Source organism: Bidens hawaiensis, unplaced genomic scaffold, assembly GCF_021521415.1.
Source record: "Bidens hawaiensis isolate Kalapana, Puna unplaced genomic scaffold, B.hawaiensis_p1.1 tig00032039_1, whole genome shotgun sequence".
NCBI lineage: Eukaryota > Viridiplantae > Streptophyta > Magnoliopsida > Asterales > Asteraceae > Bidens > Bidens hawaiensis.
In genome coordinates, this window is record NW_027495422.1 from 48,725 (window position 1) to 68,332 (window position 19,608).

Consider the following 19,608-nt stretch of genomic DNA (forward strand, 5'->3'; position numbering starts at 1 on the left):
ACATGGGTTTAAAAGCTAGTCATGTTATATTTTACACATTTTTTAAAAAAAAGTTTGACAAAGAAACTAGTAACTAGTTTTTTTTGACATGCTCATTAAATTACCAACTTTTAAAAAAACATTAAGAGTAAGTTATAAAAGTACAAAAATATTATTATGTAAGATTGTATGTAGTGGGTGACGCCTTAAGCCACCTCACAATGTTAGTGTCTCCCAAAGCTAGCCAAACTATTCTAGTTGGCGTCAAAAGAAAGGAGCCCATTTAGGCGGGTTACTTTGTTAACGAACGTAATGGCTTGGGGTGTGGTACCATAGGTTTTTCCGACCAATCAATTCACCAACTCACTTTTATAATAAAAACAATTTAAAGAGTAATTGTATTATTAGTTAAATCATTACGCATTTTTAACTAAAAGTTCAAAAAAAAACCATATACACAGACGATAACATGAGAATCAAGTTTTTACTTTTTAGTTAAATCATTATACATCTTTATTTTCTTTTAAAAACTTTGCATTCCTTTATTTCCCTTTTGATTTTAACATTAATAATTTATTATTATTATTAGGGGAAATTCCTAAAATAGTCTATTTGAAGAGAGATTCTCAAAATAGTCCATACAAACTTATGTCCAATGTGACATTGGTAATCGTGACGTGAGATTTGTTAACTACTCACAGTGTGACACGTGAAAAGGTACGTGAGAATTACTCCCAAATCTGTCTGCGCCGATAGTTTTCAGGCCAAAATCTTTTTCTGAAAAACGATGGTTTTCGAATTAAAGTTATTGGCCCCGTGAGTTTCAAAAAAAGACGAAATTCACGTTTTTTTGAAATTCATCTCCTCCGACGCATTTCAGGTGAATTTCGTCTCCTACCAGAAATTTCAAAAAGTTACAAAAAACGATACTTTTCCAATAAATTTAGTCTTTTTAAATGATTTTCAAAAAAGTTTTAAAAAACGATAATTTCCTAATGAATTTAATCTCCTAAAATGATTCATAAAAGTTTTAAAAATATGGCAAGTGTTAAGAATGTGGTGGGTGGTGGATGATGGCGGCGGTGGTGGTGTATGATGGCGGTGGGTGGTTGTGGTGGATGATGACGGTGGGTGGTGGTGGATGATGGCGGTGAAGGGCGGTGTGTGGTGGTGGTGGATGATGGCGGTGGGTGGTGGTGGGCGGTTGGTGGTGGTGGTGAATGATGGTGCGTATGATTTTCAAAAAAGTTTTATAGACAACTATTCTTTTTATGCAAAAAAAGATAACTTTCATATAAAAACCATCGAATTTAAATAATTTCTAACAAAACCCATCTTTTCTGACAACTTTTATTTTTATGCAAAAAAAGATGAAATTCACCTGAAATGCGTCGGAGGCGATGAGTTTCAAAAAAACGCGGAAACCGATAGCTTTTGAAAACTAACGGGGCCGATAACTTTAATTCGAAAACCATGGTTTTTCAGAAAAAAGATTTTGACCAGAAAACTATCGACGCAGACAGATTTAGGAGTAACTTTCACGTATCTTTATACGTGTCACACTGTGAGTGGTTAACAAATCTCACGTCACAATTACCAATATCACGTTGAAGATAAGTTTATAGGGAGTATTTTGAAAATCTTAAATATTTTGGAATCTCTTTTCAAATGACTATTTTGGGACCTTATTATTATTATTATTATAAATACCAAATGGTGACCCGTGAAACCAAGCCAAGAGTCAGACATATTTACGGCATTGACGCGAAGGCAGGCAAATCGGACCGACCTCTTCTTCTCTCAAAAAGTTGTCTGTCTCCCAATTGCCTTGCCGCCGTTGGCATCTCCGACTTACTTTTGAATAATTAATTAATGGCGGCTGCCGCCCTGCTCTTCTTCTCCTTCCTTCTCAGGTATCCAATTCAACCTCTTATTATTATTAATATTGATATTATTATCATCAACCTCTTCAATTCGATTCTCTTTCATTCCTTATACAATTAATCTAATTTTCATATCCATATAACCGCTGCAACCTCCAATTTATGCTTGTTTTTATTTATTATTATTATTTTTTCTTATTACGTATAGGTTTTAGTATATAAGCTGTGCTTATTTTATTCTGTTACTTTTGATTCAGAACTTGATGCCAATTCTCATATTCATATGAATATAATTGATGCAAGTTGTAATTATTTTAATGTATTTATTATTTAGGCTTTAGCATAAGGTTTGCTGATATTTGGGGAGATGGAAGAGCCAGGGCAACTTAAAACCGCTTTTATTAATGCCACGGCCGGCTCGCTGTCAGGAGCTATATCTCGCACCGTTACTTCGCCACTAGATGTTATTACAATACGCTTCCAGGTCTACTTTTTGTTTAATATTATTTCCTCAACTTATTTGTGCTACCTGTAAAGCTCTATGTTATTCTGGGAATAATAAGGAATGATAAAGTATGACAGTTCATATTATTATTCTTGTAATAGATTCAAGTTTAAGCTACTTTGATGAGGCAGTATGTTGCTTTAATGCTAACTTTATCTGTAGTAGCATAATGTAATATTTGGAATTTTGTTAACTTTATCTGTAAAGCAAGTGTTCTTGATTTCATTACATAATGAAAATGGACATTAAATTTATTTACTCAACCGAATTACTTAGAGGCTTTGGAAAATAGATACTAAATTTATTCTAGTCAACCGATTATGGGTTAATTATCGTAGGTTCTGATTTGTTTTTCCAGCAGCAAGTGTTTTAGCTTTAAGCTATTTCGATGTTGATTTTTAGTTGATATATGGGATCAAGTTAAACTGAAAACATAAAAGCTGTTGATGATGTTTGCAGGTTCAACTGGAACCGACTACTTCGTTTGCATTGCTTAGCAAAAATTTATATGGCACCTCAAAATATACTGGAATGGTTCAAGCATCCAAAGATATCTTTAGAGAAGAAGGCTTTTTGGTACGGGTTTTATGCTAGTACTCTGGATGCTTTTATGTAACTTCAATGCTTTAGATGATCATTCAAGTTTTGGAAAGTAATTGCTTATATGATCGTTGCTATGTCGGTTCGTGGAGGCCAAAAGATGGGGGGGGGGGGTAGTTATGACTTATGTACATTAGTTCACGGCTTGCTGTTTTGTAAATGATTTCTTAAGAAATCATACATCTCTAATTATTGTTTACACTAGTTGGAAGCTTGTTACACTGAGGTTTGATGATTTCTTACAGATGATTGTTTTGCCATGTACATGGTCTTATAATTCAGTTTTGTGTCTCATACTTTTGAACTTCAAATAATAAGCTAAAGTATTCTAAACTCTTGTACCTTGAATATGCTAATGCATAAAAAGAATTTTGTTCTCAGAACTCTGCGAGGATAAGGCAATTTGCACTCTATTTTTTTCTTGTGTTTGGCTGCACGATTTATATTTAAATATTTATTATTTGTAGGAATGTCTTTGTATTATGATATGTGTTACATTGCAAATTAACTTTCATATGTTTGTATCGGCTATGCCTACTTTATGTACCTAACTTACTTTTACCATGTATCTTATCTAGGCTTGCTGTTTTGTAAATGATTTCTTAAGAAATCATACATCTCTAATTATTGTTTACACTAGTTGGAAGCTTGTTACACTGAGGTTTGATGATTTCTTACAGATGATTGTTTTGCCATGTACATGGTCTTATAATTCAGTTTTGTGTCTCATACTTTTGAACTTCAAATAATAAGCTAAAGTATTCTAAACTCTTGTACCTTGAATATGCTAATGCATAAAAAGAATTTTGTTCTCAGAACTCTGCGAGGATAAGGCAATTTGCACTCTATTTTTTTCTTGTGTTTGGCTGCACGATTTATATTTAAATATTTATTATTTGTAGGAATGTCTTTGTATTATGATATGTGTTACATTGCAAATTAACTTTCATATGTTTGTATCGGCTATGCCTACTTTATGTACCTAACTTACTTTTACCATGTATCTTATCTAGACGTGAGCCGCATCTTATGCTACAGTTTATAAGTTCTACAAATTTTTTTTGATCTTTTAAAAAGCTATATGTTTCTTTATATTCTTCATTTCTTCTTATGCTTGACATGGTTTTTTCAGGGATTTTGGCGTGGTAATCTTCCAGCACTTTTAATGGTCATGCCATACACTGCCATACAGTTCGCGGTGTTACATAAAGTGAAGACATTTGCTTCTGGTTCCTCAAAATCGGGTATACATTAATTTGGATCTTTGAAACAGCGTTCATCTTTTTTATTTACCTAAACATTTTTTAGTCTGTACACTTCTTGTCTGACTGGTTAAAAATTTAGCAGTCAGTTTATAGGATTTTGTTATTGTATAAGGCAGGGCTCATAGGTTACCAGAGTTTAATTAGATTGACACTGGATTTTATGAGCGATGAAGTGTTTACGATTTTCAAGGTTGTTGAGTTTAACGATGCTTACTGTATGAAATTGGTATTGTCTCACCAATTATCTTGACGTGTAAGTTATAATACTATATTATGAAAGTATTGAGGCACAGTTTATTTGATTGATCATAGTTAAAAGGCTAATAATGTGATTATCTTTTGTCATTTAACTCATTGGATGGCAATGAATGTATGAAAGTGCTAAATTTAGTTTAGATTGAATTGATGCAGTTTGGGATATGAAACTTGGTAAACATGAAATATATATTCTTATTGATTTTCTTGATCATCACTTTTTTTTCTTACACTTCCAAAATATGTATCTATTTGTCATGCAGAAGATCATATTCATTTAAGTCCGTACTTATCTTTCATGAGTGGGGCCCTAGCCGGGTGTGCTGCTACAGTTGGGTCCGTTTGATCTACTACGGACCATTTTAGCTTCACAAGGGGGGCCAAAGGTATGATCATAGAAACATACAAAAATGCTATTATTACGTATTTACATTTATCAATTGCAGAAGGATAACTTTAGTTAAACTCAATTTGAAGCTCTATATGCTTTATTTCACTTCTTTTGAAATAATGAACATTCTAAGTGTATATGAGACCAACCCATGATGCAAGTGTTAATTATTGGATGCTATTTGTAGTAAAATGTGAATAGTGGGTTTATGTTTTTAGTTGTATTGCTTTTATCATTTCAAATCAATATGGTAGAGGTGATGATGAACGAAAACACTCGTGAGTTACTCGAGATCGGCTCTCGCTAGAAGCTCGAATTACCGAGGTTAAACGTGCCCGAGCCTAAGCTCGAGCTAAAACTAAGCTTGTTCAATATACGAGTGAGTTTGAGCTTCACCAATTGAGCACGAGCTGGCTTGTGGGCCTAAACGAGACTACTATATATATGATTTTTGTTTGATATATTATTTATAGTTTTATAATAATCAATTTTACATATAAAGTTATGATAAAATAACTAAATAACACTATATAAAATAATGATTAAAATGCATATTAAAAATAATTATAAGTGTATATGAATTAGTTAACAAATGACCCGAGCTCGGGCTAGACTCAGCTTGGCTGGTTTAGACCCTTAATTTATAGTACACATTTTTATGTTATATTTCACCTAGTAACCTGATTTAGTAATATGTCTATTTAGTGTTTGATAAAAGAATATATTTTGAGTTTTTTTAGGTAAAGTTTTTATTTTATTTTATATATTTTATGTTCTCATCTTGACATTGAATCTCGTAATGATGATTTGTCCCGAAATAGTTCACTATCAGAAATACACAATTTCAATTAGTTTTCATTCAGCGATTAATTACATTCCCTATCTTCAGTTAATAGTTTGCAAGTCAATATTATCTTAAACCGTTAGAATTGAAGTTGGGCTTACTAAACGTTGCATCTGTACATATCTCAATTGTGTGCGTTTTCTTTGTGGGCAAAAAATTTGGAACAACGGGTGTGTTTTTTTGAGCATTTTCTGATGCAGTATTGTTTGATTTACACTTGTTCACAGTCGATGCCTGAAAATTTTATGTGTGATATTGATAGCTTCATTTGTAGAAGTTTTTCACGTGTTCAAAGACATCCCCAGGAGTCTTAAATCATATTATAGTTAATTTAATATTTTCACATCATTCGAAATTACAAGTGCATCAATTATCTTGAACTTTTTTTATAGTTTATTCTCACAACTGGATCTTCTATCTATGCAGATATATCCAAACATGAGGTCTGCGTTTGTTGACATCATGAAAACCCGGGGTTTTCGTGGGCTGTATGCTGGATTATCACCTACTCTAGTTGAGATTGTTCCTTATGCTGGTTTGCAGTTTGGTACACACGACACCTTTAAACGTTGGACGATGGTATTACATTATTTCTCTCTCTTGCTATTATTTGTTTCCTACTATCCTGGCTAAGAAAACATGAAAATTTTTTCTTTGTATTTGAAAAAGATAAAAAAAATTTGTATAATATCTGAGGCAACTTGATTTATTGTTTTAGGCCTGGAATGCACGTCGGTCTGCAGATTCATCACTAAACGAAGAATCTTTGTCAAGTTTTCAGCTTTTTGTATGTGGGCTTGCTGCTGGATCATGTGCTAAAGGCTGTTTGTCATCCCCTTGATGTTGTGAAGAAGCGGTTTCAGGTAATACTTTTACAATTCTGATACCAACATCTTCAGATTCTGCATTTGCAACAAATATTATAAAAGATTTAATTTGAGTTTTGACCCAAGATTTCATTTTACTGGCTATGTATTTACAGATTGAAGGATTGCAAAGACATCCAAGATATGGGGCTCGGCTTGAGACTCATGCTTATAGAAACATGTATGATGCACTTAAGCGAATAATGCAAAAGGAGGGCTGGGCCGGACTTTACAAGGGGATCGTGCCTTCTATTGTGAAGGCTGCACCTGCTGGGGCCGTAACATTTGTTGCATACAAATATACATCTGATTGGGTGGAATCTATTTTAACTTGATTATAATTTTGTCATATATATAATTTTGGTAGCGGTGGGAATGAATGGATTGCAATAGGATTAGTTTCAATAAAACTTAGAGATTGATTCTGAAATTTGTAATTGTAATTTCAGGAAACAGAAATGATTCATTTCTTTAAAGCGTCAGTCGTTTATGCATTTGTAAAACGAGTTCATATAACTAGCTATACAGTCAGGAGAGTAGATAAAAAATTTAAACCGCTTAATACTGCTGTTTGGTGTCATAGATCAGAAGCTGAATTAAGAGAAGTCTGAATCAAGCTTATTAACATGGAGTGTGACCTACGGGATCAAACCTACTCAGCATATCTCTTGCAAAAATACTTAGTTCGACGGGCGTGACCTTACATCAACATTTACAGCATCAACGATGAAAGTGAGCTCAATCCGTGTAATTTAACTAAGAGGTGTTTTTGGATAATTGAGAGACCCCATTGTAAGGTTATTCTTGGTTATGTTTGGGGCATGGATACAAATCAGCAATAGTTTGTCTACTTAATCACATGTTTCGTTTTAATGGTGTCAAAGTAGTGGGCCTAGGTCATGGGTATGTTTACTAGTTTGTGAGTGTGTTTTTCTTAGTTTATGTTTTTGTAGCTGTAGTGGGTCATGTTTGTTTTGCTATATAAATTGTGTAAACCCTAATAGAGAGTGTGGTCTTTGTTTTTGATTAATACAATCAATAGTCGTGACGTAGTTTGGTCACAAAATACGATCATCCTTTTACATCTAATCCATAGCACAACACCCAAATCATGTTGTAAGATTCATTCATTCTCATAACGTGCATCTACTAGTGACACATTACAATGACGTGACACATTACAACGATGTACATAAGATCATCCGCCATTAGAGGTCAATAAAGCATATGCGAGTCACGAGAGAGGAGACCAAGGACCATTTACTATAGAGTGCGTGCTTTGGTGGTTGTAGAGGTTAAGGTTCGTGGATTGTGAGAGTGGACTTTTATAAACTTAAACATCTCAATTTTAAGGTTTACATATAGGAATATTTACATTTATCCCCTTACTAAGCCTACTAATTACATATTTCCCCAAACCTTAAAATCAAATTACATATTTCCCATTTTCTTTTTAAATGACCTATTTGCCCTTTTATATTCATTTGTATATTTTCTCCATGGTAAATCAAAATCAACTCCATGAGATCCAGTCATCCACCACTACTTTTACCGGAACCACGAGCTCTACTTCGGCGGTTCCGATCGATTTCACCTTTGTAGCTAATAAAACTCGATTATAAAGCCGAATTGTGGTCCTTTCGACATCACCATCTCATTTCCTAGAAACCTCTCGACCTCTGACACTCAAACCCAAAATTTCCGATAGGATTTGTCTATTCAGACGAATCAAAAGCGAAACAAAATTTAATCAGATCACCAAACAAATAATTCGCGTATTTATCTCCACTTCTAAACATCTTCTAGTATAAAGCGCAACGTGAAGAAGTCCCTCATAAAGTTGAAACGGTTTTTCGGCAAGTCCGTTCTTACTCCGCCAAGTGTGTTGGTGAAGAAGACAACGATTAGGTTCTACTTAGATTTATATATTTCGTATTACCTCTCATCGCAGACCCTTTCCCACGGCAACTTCGATTAGGGTTCTAAGTTTCTGATTAGGGTTCTAAAATGGGTGATTGAGTGTTCTTTTGGCCAAATTAATCATAAAATATTGGAGGTGGAAGATGATAGATGAGTTTCATATGAAGAAAATGAAGATAGGGAGGAGTTAGGTAATAAGATGAACAAGGACAAAAATCAAATAAAATGTAATACTTTTTATTTTGAGATTTGATCAATTTTTTTATTAAATATATATGGGGGTAATATGGTCATTTAATATGTTACTTTTAATGAAATGGGGAAATATGTAATATATATGTTTAAGGGTGGGGAAATTAGGGGTGTTTATCGAATCAAATAACGAATTTTCAAGTTAATCGAATAATTTATTTTTTTGTTGGTTGTATTTGATTCGTATTCGTTTAAAAGTTGGATTATTCGATTTGTATTCGTATTCATATTATATCCCATATTCGAAATTCGATTATATTCGTATTTGAAACTCGAATTCGAATCGAATTCGAATAAATTCGAATTGATTCAAGTTCACATATGTCAAAACTTCAAAAACCATAGTAAAACACATAAATATAAGTTCAAGTAGTTACACTACCACATGATAATAAGTACAAAATTAAGTATTGCAAAATTAAGAAATATCAGTATGGGTTATTGTGATTAATTATTATGTTGGGCATTTATTATTTACGGATTTGACCAAAATTAATAAATTAAATATATATTAATATATTATATAATTTGAATTCGAATCGAATCGAATAAAAAATCATGAATTCGTATTCGATTCGTATTCGATTACTATAGTCGAATACGAATCGAATTGAATTCGAATATTTTGAAATCGAATTCAAACCTTCATATTTGAATTCGAATCGAGTCGAATTTCGAATGTTTCGAATTCAAATCAAATTTTGAACAACTCTTGGGGAAATATGTAATTTGTATTTTTTAAGTTGGGGAAATGTGTAATTAAGACACTTAATAAGGGGAAATATGTAAATGCCCCTTACATAAATGATCTAAAATTTTATTTGATGATCATTTTGATAGTTGGATTTTTAAATATGTTAGATATTGGGGAATGCTGTTAAGGTGGGACCAAACAAGACTAAGGGTATGTTTGACAAAACTAGCTGGTAGCTGTAGCTAGAAGCTGCTAGCTGGTGGCTGGAAGCTGTAGCTGATAGCTGTTAGGTAGCTTTTTATAAATATTTAGGTGTTTGGCAGAGTAGTTGGAGCTTTTAATAAAACTAGTTGGGTGCTTGCGCGGTGCACCGCTCTAATCCCAAACCTATTCTGACTTGACCATTTTAGACTCAAAACTATACCAACACGAACCGAACTAAATTAGCCCTTTTTGCATCGACTCGTTTCGACCCAAATTTGGTCTTACACATGACAAGAGCTTGCGTGACTCAACTGTTGCTGATCCTAACAATTAATCACATAATATGCTAATTTTTTAAAGTTAAATAAGTATAACAATATGATACTCAAATTAAAGAGAATAAAATACGCGTTTTTATGATGCAATTTGTTTAAAGAAATATTAACGTGTGAAAAAGTTAATGACATTTTAAAAAGTCATGGGGGGTAGTTTGTTTTGAATAAGGGTTAAATATGAAATTATTATCTAAATTAACAAAAAGTGATGAAAGTTCAAGTACCAAAATTGTAATATTTAAAATGCTAAAAGCTTGTAGCTTTTTATAAACGCTAATAGTTGGAGCTTTTAGCTTCAAGTTTTTTCTCATAACTTAAAAGTTTCAAGGTATTCTAACCAAACAAGACTTTTCAATAAATATGAGTTTTTTCTTAAAGGATTATTGGATTAAATTAATCCTATATTTAATGAGTTGACCAATAATAATCCCACTTGAGTTATTTCCCTATGGCACTCCACCTTTTTCATGTTTTTTGTTTTATGATCCCCCGTTAAAAACAATTAACGGGGTTAACTTTTTGCTGATGTGGCTATATGAGTGAGCATTTAAAAATGCAACGTGGCTTTTTCTATTATCTAAAATTAAGTTTTTTATCTTCTTGTACGGTCCACTGGCCGGAAAGATAGACATAGTAAGGTCTGTACGCCGAAACATCCAAGAGACCGCCATGTACGGATGTCTGCGCATACTGCGATATAGTTTTAGACGTGCAAGACCGGCTTGGGTATGACCGGCCAAGTAAAACCGTGGACTGGCTTATTAAGAAAGCTAAATCTGCCATTGATGAACTTGCTGAGCTTCCGGCGTGGAAACCCACTACAACTCCGGGTACCAAGAAACACAAACCTTAATTCTTCAATTGTGAATTTTGAGCATAACCCAAAATAATTGGGTCAATTTGAGCAACACCAAAATGATAATATTGTTGATAATCAACTGGGTAGTTCTCAGAATTCAAGCTTTTTGCCTCATTCACTTGATTCCGACACACTTGCGGCAGAGGTGGTGCCGTAGCTACTCTGGCGGCAGACTTAGGGCTCCAATATATAGTTTGGGGTTATATGGGTGAGGGATGTCACGTATTAACCCTAGAAAGAAAAAAAAGCCACGTTGGATTTTTAAATGCCAACTCATATAGCCACATCAGCAAAAAGTTAACCCTGTTAATTATTTTTAACGGGTGATCATAAAACAAAAAAAAACATGGAAAAGGTGGGACTATTAGTGGAAAATCATTCAGGTGAGATTATTATTGGCCAACTCATTAAATGAGATTATTTTAATCTAATAATCCTTTCTTAAAAGATTATAGTAAAGCTCCTAAAAGCTCTTTGCCAAACATAATCTAACTAGTCTATAAGTTTAAGGGCGTTGGGTAGCACATTACCTTATGACCTAAATTTCTTCATGTTTGCTTGCTATAGAAGAAAACCATTTATAGTAACTTAAGAGAGGGAGATTAATATTTGCATCTAAGATGATCTTTCTTTCATTGATCAATTAATTAATTACCAACTAACAAACAAAAAAACAGATTTTTAGTATATGAATTACAATATAATAGAAGTAGCCCATTTACTTAGCCATGTATAATAGGGCATTGTAAATGTATTATATGGCTGGATAAAGGCATAAAGTCCCCACACCCCCCGAGGCATTATGGGGCGTTATAAGGGCATGCACGTTTTTACAATAAATGTGTCTTGAATCGATAATCATTGAAGGGGTATCATCTATTACACATGTTTTTGACTAAAAAGGTGATGATGTGACGGAAAATGTCTCTTTTGGGGCATTAATCATTACATGGCTTTAAAGGAATGATAATTAAAACTAATTCTATAAAGACGCCATAGCACTTTATGGCCTAGCAAGCTCCGAGAGCTTGGTTTTCCAAGCTTTCTACATATGTTTTGACACTTGGCATTACTTGGTATGTTCATTTTTCAATTACTTCAGGATCTTTTTTTTTTGTTGAAATATTCTTACGTTAGTTTATATGTTGAAATATTCTTATTGCTAGCTCTCTGACTTTGTATCTAGGTGATTCAACAACTGAGCTACTGTGGGTGCATGCCACCTTTCTTATAACACTTTACACTTATCTAAGCAACTTTATTTGTCAAAGCTTCTTCAATGCACTAGCTTAGCGAAATGCAAGCCTCTATCTACTCCCTTTCCCTGGGTCGAAAAATTCCTCATTTTGGAGTTCCTATGAAAGGCCCTTACTTTATTGTAGTACTGTTGGAGCATTACAATATTTGATATTTGCGATACTCGATTTTCTATGTTGTATGTATAAAACTGTTATTCATGATGTCACAACTCCCGATCCCTTACCCCGAGCGGGGTTGTGAACACGGACAGTGGTACCAATGTTTATTAAAAGATTTGACAGTGGAAAACTTCATTAGGATCGAATTTAAACACTTTGATCTTTATTTCTTAAACATGGGATAATACCCATATTTATACAAACCATAGTTTTATAGAGATAAACCCTAATTTACAAAAAAAAAATATATTTATCTATTCTGGTGACAAGCCACTTATTTAAGTTAGAGTTCCCTTAGCATTGTTTCTATTTCTTCACAACAAGTCACCTGAAACATGTTTATAAACATTTGATCAACGAGAAATATTTGTGAGTACATTCATTTGTAAATGACATATTTTTACAATACAATATTAAGACGTTTTACATTTGCATGCTTAGAAATTGCCGGAAGGTATTTGTCACTCGACCGTATCTGTGACTGTGGTCATATTACTTATTTGCTAACTCTTTCTCTAATACGTAACGATATAAATAAGTATTGTATACAATGTAACATCCCAAATAAATTCGAACCAAATTTGACAATTTATTCAAACTGAAGGATCAAAAATATTCTCAAGATAAGTAATGGGAAAACTAGATAAGGAAATAAAAGTATCCCATAAGGAAGTTCAAGATAAGTAATGGAAAGAAGGAAGAAAGTAGAAGCATCCCACATTAGTATAAATAGGAAAGAGAAATCCATCCCACACGGAAAGATAATAAAACTTGAAAGCTTTTTATAAGAAGAATTTTCATATTAATATTCTTATATGCCAAGATGCTACCAGTGGTTCTAGCAGAGGGTGCGAAGCACCCGGGGCACACGGGCTTGGGCGATGGGCGCAATGCATTTCACACGCTCACATCCCTGAAAGCCGCTTTAGTATTTTTGGAAGATGGATGTTAGAACCAGATGTGACAAGCTACCAAAGTACAAGGACCAAAAATGAAAAGTCTGAATTCTTGATTCTTCGCACTACGCGAACGAACCAAGATCCGGCTATTCGCGCTACGCGAAGGAGTTGAGGTAAAACCGAGGATTAACTGGTTCGTGCTACGTGAAGCAACAGCTCAGGACTACTTTGCGCTACATGAAGTGACCATCATGCATGGGTGACACGTGGCATCATGTGTCAGACCACGTGGTAACCCGACGATGACTCATCAATATAAGAGTTGGTTCGCGCTACGCGAATGGCCAGAACATTGTTCCCTCGTGTTACGTGAAGGAGCACAAAAATGGCTACAAATGGGGGGGGGGGGGGTGTTCAAGGAACATACGATCTCACACCAAAAACCTTCAATTACACGTAGTTAACCTCGTTTTACGTGCCGGTTCTCGTTGTATGTGCCAAGCCACGAGATTCTAACGGTTTAAGCTCTAGTTCGAGACGTAAAGTGGAAGTGCTGCTCGTACAAGCTTAGGTGTATAAACTCCAAATACTCGTGTAAGGTAGAGGTTCTGCTTAAGTTATTATTTTATCATTATATCATGGCTTATACCCTTGTCGGGGGGATAACCTAGATCTTGATCAAATTATACAAAGGTTATAGTAAAAATAATGTTTCTTTATAATTAACAAACATAGAATTTTATATACATGAGGATATAGTTAAAATATTGTTTATTCAAGATTAAGAAACATAAGTAATGTGCTAAAACAGTCAATTAAATATTAACTAAATTAAACAAGTAATAAAAACTAGACTTAAGACTCAATTACACAAAACACCGGCAAGTGAACCTATCAATTGTACTAAAGCTAAGTAAGTCCGGAATATCGAACCCACAGGACTCTATAAATTACGTAAATTAACTAATTAGACTCGACTTACGACACGACTATTTATTATTAATGTTTTAAGGGGGTTTTTAAACTAATATTAAACTACGAAAGTAAATAAACAAGTAAACTAGAAAACAAGCAATCAAACACAAGATTGAAACCAATAAGAGAAGGAATCTACCTAGGTAAGAATCCCATGTATCAACAATATTCAAGCAATGGAAAACCAACATGATATGGTAACTGATTTCTAAATATATTCATCTTACAAACCCTAGAGGACCCTCGATCGCATCATGTAAAATCCTAAGTAATGAATATTAGATTATTAAACAATCAGTTGGATTGATTTCCTCATAGTCATCAATTAGGGTTAATTAATAATTTCTAAAGAAAGCAATCTCACGAAACACTAAACCCTAGATAACTTGATAAACTAAACACGACATCATGAACAAGGATCAACACAATAACCAGGCAAGAATACTGTCACTAATCTAACCTAGAATGCGATTGACCAAGACACATGAACAACTCCTCACCTCATAGCTATTGAAATTTAGCAGTACATTCAAAATCCTAATCAATGGTCAACAAACTTCTATGATCTAATAGGCCTATTCAATCACAATAATCAAAGCACCAAGTAATGATTAAACATAAACCCTAAATCTAAAGAACACAATCAAGAGATAAAAGATCTATGTGAAGCAATAGTTAATAATCAACCAAGATAATACACACTCATATGCATCATGAAAGCAAAATCAAGTCTTTACTATTAATATAACGAAACCATAATCAAAACAATCGTCCAAAGCAAGAATCAAGCGTAAAACATGTTCATCAAACCTAGGTAGACATGAAGCCTAGCTTAGAATCACTATTAAAAACAATCCCAAACAAGTATTAAAAATTAAGAAGAAAGACATAATAGAAACAATGAACAAGGAATGAAAGTTAGAGCGATAAAACCCTTGGTAATTGATCCTTGAACACCTCCTTGAAAGACTTCTTGATCCTCTTTGATTCCTAGATTCAAAACACCTTCAATCTCTTGGGTTTTTACTCAAAAACGGTTGCAATCACTTGTCCTCCCATCTAGGTTTAAAAATATATTTATATATCACATAACGGGCCTTAACTTGCGAAAAATAGCTGATCAGGGGCACTAGGCACCGCGCGATCGGGCTTGGCCTCCCTGGTCGCGCTGCGCGGCGTGTACCAGGAGGGAGCTCGAATATTTTTGTTATTTTATTGCTTAATCATGCTAGATCTCTTCCTTGAACTCCAAGCAACGATTGGAACCTTCTAGACCTTCTTTTACTTGACTCTCAAGCCATGAATCTATAAAGAAAACAAATCAAAACATGAGTGATCTAAACCATATAATCATTGACGAGCAAACACGAACTTAAACTTCACATGAAATGATAGAAAGAATTAGGTTTTAACATGCAAGATACCAAAAGATTTGAAACATGATAAATATACAATAAACTTGACTCAAAACTTAAATTAATAAAATATTAACAAAACACGAACTAAAACGAACTCAAAGCTTTAAATATATATAACTTTACAAGGGATTCGAGATGTATAGATAGATGTATATCAAATATCCCCACACTTGCTCTTTTTTCGTCCCTGAAAAAGTCTGATGCAGTTGGGTCAGAATCGGAAAATACAGTCTTAAAAACATATTGGTTAATTTTTAAAGTTCAGATAAACGCAAAAACCGCGATCACCGATATTGTTGTCCACTTAAACCCATGCCTTAATTTTTACCGGGACAAATAAGATCCAATAATAATATTACTCAGTGGTTTACACAATTAAGACCCGCTTATTTTCAGCTTTTACCGGACCATACCACCCCAAATTGACTTAAACCTCAAAATTAGCAGAATTAAAACTTTTGTTGTTCTATTTTTTTTCATGAATAGTTAAGACGATCAAGGGTATTAGTTATCCACCTAAGCTTAAGCATCAAAGTATACCAAGCAGCCATTAGATACGATTAAGGTACAATTAATTAATAGCTAGTGTTCCCCACACATGACATACCCCCGTTATCAAGCAATACAACGAACCATCACCATAGGTGAGTATGCAAAATTTCATCTGTAGGGCTTACATGTAGTATGTCCCTTGTGGTCCGTTTCTTAATGGTAATGAGACGCGAGCAAGGGGACCCCACATGGCTAACAACGTGGATGATCAAGTCTGTAGTGTATTTGTACTTTTGTGATCATGTTTAAAGACTTATAAGGGTTTGCTCTTTTTAGCTTTATTTAAATATCCACAACCCCACTTAGGAATTGTGAATACCTAGATGAATAGATTGCATACAGACCCATGGTCTCCGGACCTGAAACATCCCATCAATACAAGATTTAAGGTTATAAAACCATACGTCAATGAGGTGTAAAACACTAAACTAGCAGCATAAGATTTATATCACAGGCTACACGGCATACTCTAACGTTAAACCTACCCAAACATCATATGATAACGTATTCAGATTTTTAAAGTTTTATAATATTTCCACTTTTCATACCAATAATTGAGGCTTGAGTATAGCTCGACCTTTCATTACTTATCTTCCACGGACAAAACGTTTTACCCACAAAAGATTTCCGTTTTGACTATTTTATCAAATTGCCCTTTCATTTTCAAGGCTGAGCCTACCGACACATCCCAAGTTAAGTGCGTTTTCTTTTATTTATTTCATATTATTAGTAGTTTGAAAAACCGATTTCCGATAAGTATCATCATCTCCTACTTTAACGCAAAAAACTAGATTCAAGGGACATTTTTAAAACATTTTTCAATTTTTAAAGCAAAATCAATTTAAACTATGACTCAAATATCATATCCCCATACTTAAATTTTGCATTGTCCTCAATGCAAGGATAATGACGACTTAAAATAAAAATAGAAATAAAATAACGTCGGACTACAAAAAACTAAAATCTAAAAATTAAAAATAAAAGCAAAATAAAAAGGTTAATAAGCTAGATAATGGAAAAGACTTAGCTGGTAATATGCGAATGAAAACATGATGCCAAGGTCTTCTTCCCAGAATGCCCTCCAACTACGAACGTGCTCAGCAATTCTTAACTCCTTCCCTCATCCACGAACGTAAGCAACAAAATAAAACAAACATATCTAAAATGTATCTTATCATAATGATAGATATTATGCAATTAAAATACTTCAACAACCCACAAAATATATAAAACTTGAATAATTAGCAGCATATAAAAAAATATAAAGTATACGATTCAGCTGCTCCATCCCCACACTTGTCTTTTTCATTAAATTATTCCTTGGAGATCGTCTCTCTAGCTCATACAATCGTCAAACTAACAAAACTCAAAAACACAAAACAAAGTCGAACTACAAAAATTACGTTAGTGACTCAATGACTTACATAAGACTCGGACAACTAAACTTTAAAACATGACTCAAAATACAAAACTAAACAAAAAGAATCACACCCTAATGATAAAACAAAAGGGCAAAAAGGAATATTTTTTTTCTGGAAATACCCCTAGGCGCCGCGCGACTGTGGGGGGGGGGTGAAGGTTAGACTGCGCGGCGCGGCGCCCTCTTCTGGCCACATATGGTCCGCGCTGCGCGGAGGGAAAGAAAAGACCCCGTCGCGCGGCGCGACAGGCACTTTTGAGAGAATGTTTTGACGTTTTTTGAAGCCTTTTTGCCTTAGAAAATTTTCCAGAAAATTACCAAGTATTTGTTATGCTCATTTCATGTTATTGTGACGTGTAAAACTTGCATGGAATCTCTTGAATTCTCGTAAATCCTCTCTTAATGATGGTGATGAATCCTTGAAACGACTCAATGACGCAAACAAAAACTAAGAAAAACTAACGTTAGTGACTCCAGGAAAATAAAAATAAAATGAAAGAAATTATACAAACTCTACACTTGAGTTTTCACTCAAGAACCCATGCTATGCGAATCATGTGGCGGACCGAGTGGAGCTTCCTCCACCACGGTAGAACTCCAATGCTCTCAAGGATACCGAATCACAATTTGACCATTCGTCAATCTTACTTTTCTTCTTTCTAACTCCACAAACTTTCTCAAACTTGCGTTTTCCACCACCTCTTTCTCTAACACACTTCACCATTACTCGAGAACTAGAAACCTCTCGCTCCTTCCCCACACTAATTCTCACCGAATGGGAATCGTCAAGATGTGGATCTATGCTCGAGATAAATGATTCTATCGAGTAAACTGGATGACATGGATCGATAAGACCGTCTTGACCACTCGGATGTCTCATGAACTTAGCCAAATAAGTAGCGCTATCATCACCGGCTCTAAGAGTGATCTTGCCTTCAAACATATCAATAATTGCCCTAGCAGTACGTAAAAACGGACGACCTAAAATGATAGGAACTCTCTCGTCGGCCTCCATATCCAAAACAACAAAATCAGCGGGGAAAACCAAATTATCTACCTTAACGAGCAAATTCTCCACGACACCCCTCGGATACTTAATGGAACGATCGGCTAAAGACAACGTCATACGAGTAGGGGTGAGCTCTCCTAGGCCTAGCTTTTCATATAAAGAATACGACATGAGGTTTATAATAGCTCCTAGATCGGCCAATGTTTGACACCTCGTGTCACTTCCGAAAAGGCATGGAATGGTAAAAACACCGGGGTCGGGTAATTTTTCCGGTACTTTATTAAGAACCACCGCAGAACATTCTCCATTTAGAGGAACAGTCGAAAGCTCCTCTAACTTATCCTTTCTTTTAAGAAGGTTTTTCAAAAATTTGGCGTATTTAGGCATATGCTGGAGGATTTCGATGAACGGGAGGTTGACATTCAATTGGCTAAATATACTTAGAAAATGCCCTTAATCTTTCGTATACCTTTGATGCTTTAGACGGGCGGGATATGGGACATAGGCAAGGTCAATGGTGTGTGGTGGTGGTCGGATTTCAACCGGCTTCTTTTTGATGTTCTTCTCTACTTGCGGCTCAATAATTGGTGTGTTACCTCATGTTTTTCCCGGAACCTCCATCTCTATCTCCTCATCAACTAACTCATCGTCCCCATCTTTCTCAACTTCTATACTATCTCCCTCCGGACCAAAAACCCTACCACTACGAGTGGAGATGGCTTTCAATTGAGCAGCCGGAGTAGTATGAGGAATACCCGAAAATTGACCTGGAGGCCTCTCTTCTAAACGACGAGCAATATCACCAACGGACCTTTGTATATCAAGAATAGAAGATTGTTGATTCTTGAAAAGTAAGTCATGCTCGGCGAACTTCTTCTTTGTAGCTTGGTTTCTCTACAAAATTTGTTTCATCATCTCTTCTAAACATCCAATTCCACCATTCGAATCCTGCACATAATTTTGAACATTAGTACCTGATGTGTTGCAAAACACATACCGTTTTATCACGTTTTTATGTTGTTTTGTGCGTAAACCGTTAATGAATATAACTTGTTCTTGCATGAA

General features: G+C 34.6%; 1 pseudogene; it reads left to right on the top strand.

The window, feature by feature from the left end:
• Positions 1 to 1,717: 1,717 nt before the first annotated feature.
• LOC143582879 (mitochondrial thiamine diphosphate carrier 2-like) lies at positions 1,718 to 7,058 on the top strand (annotated as a pseudogene).
• The last annotated feature ends 12,550 nt before the right edge of the window (positions 7,059 to 19,608 follow it).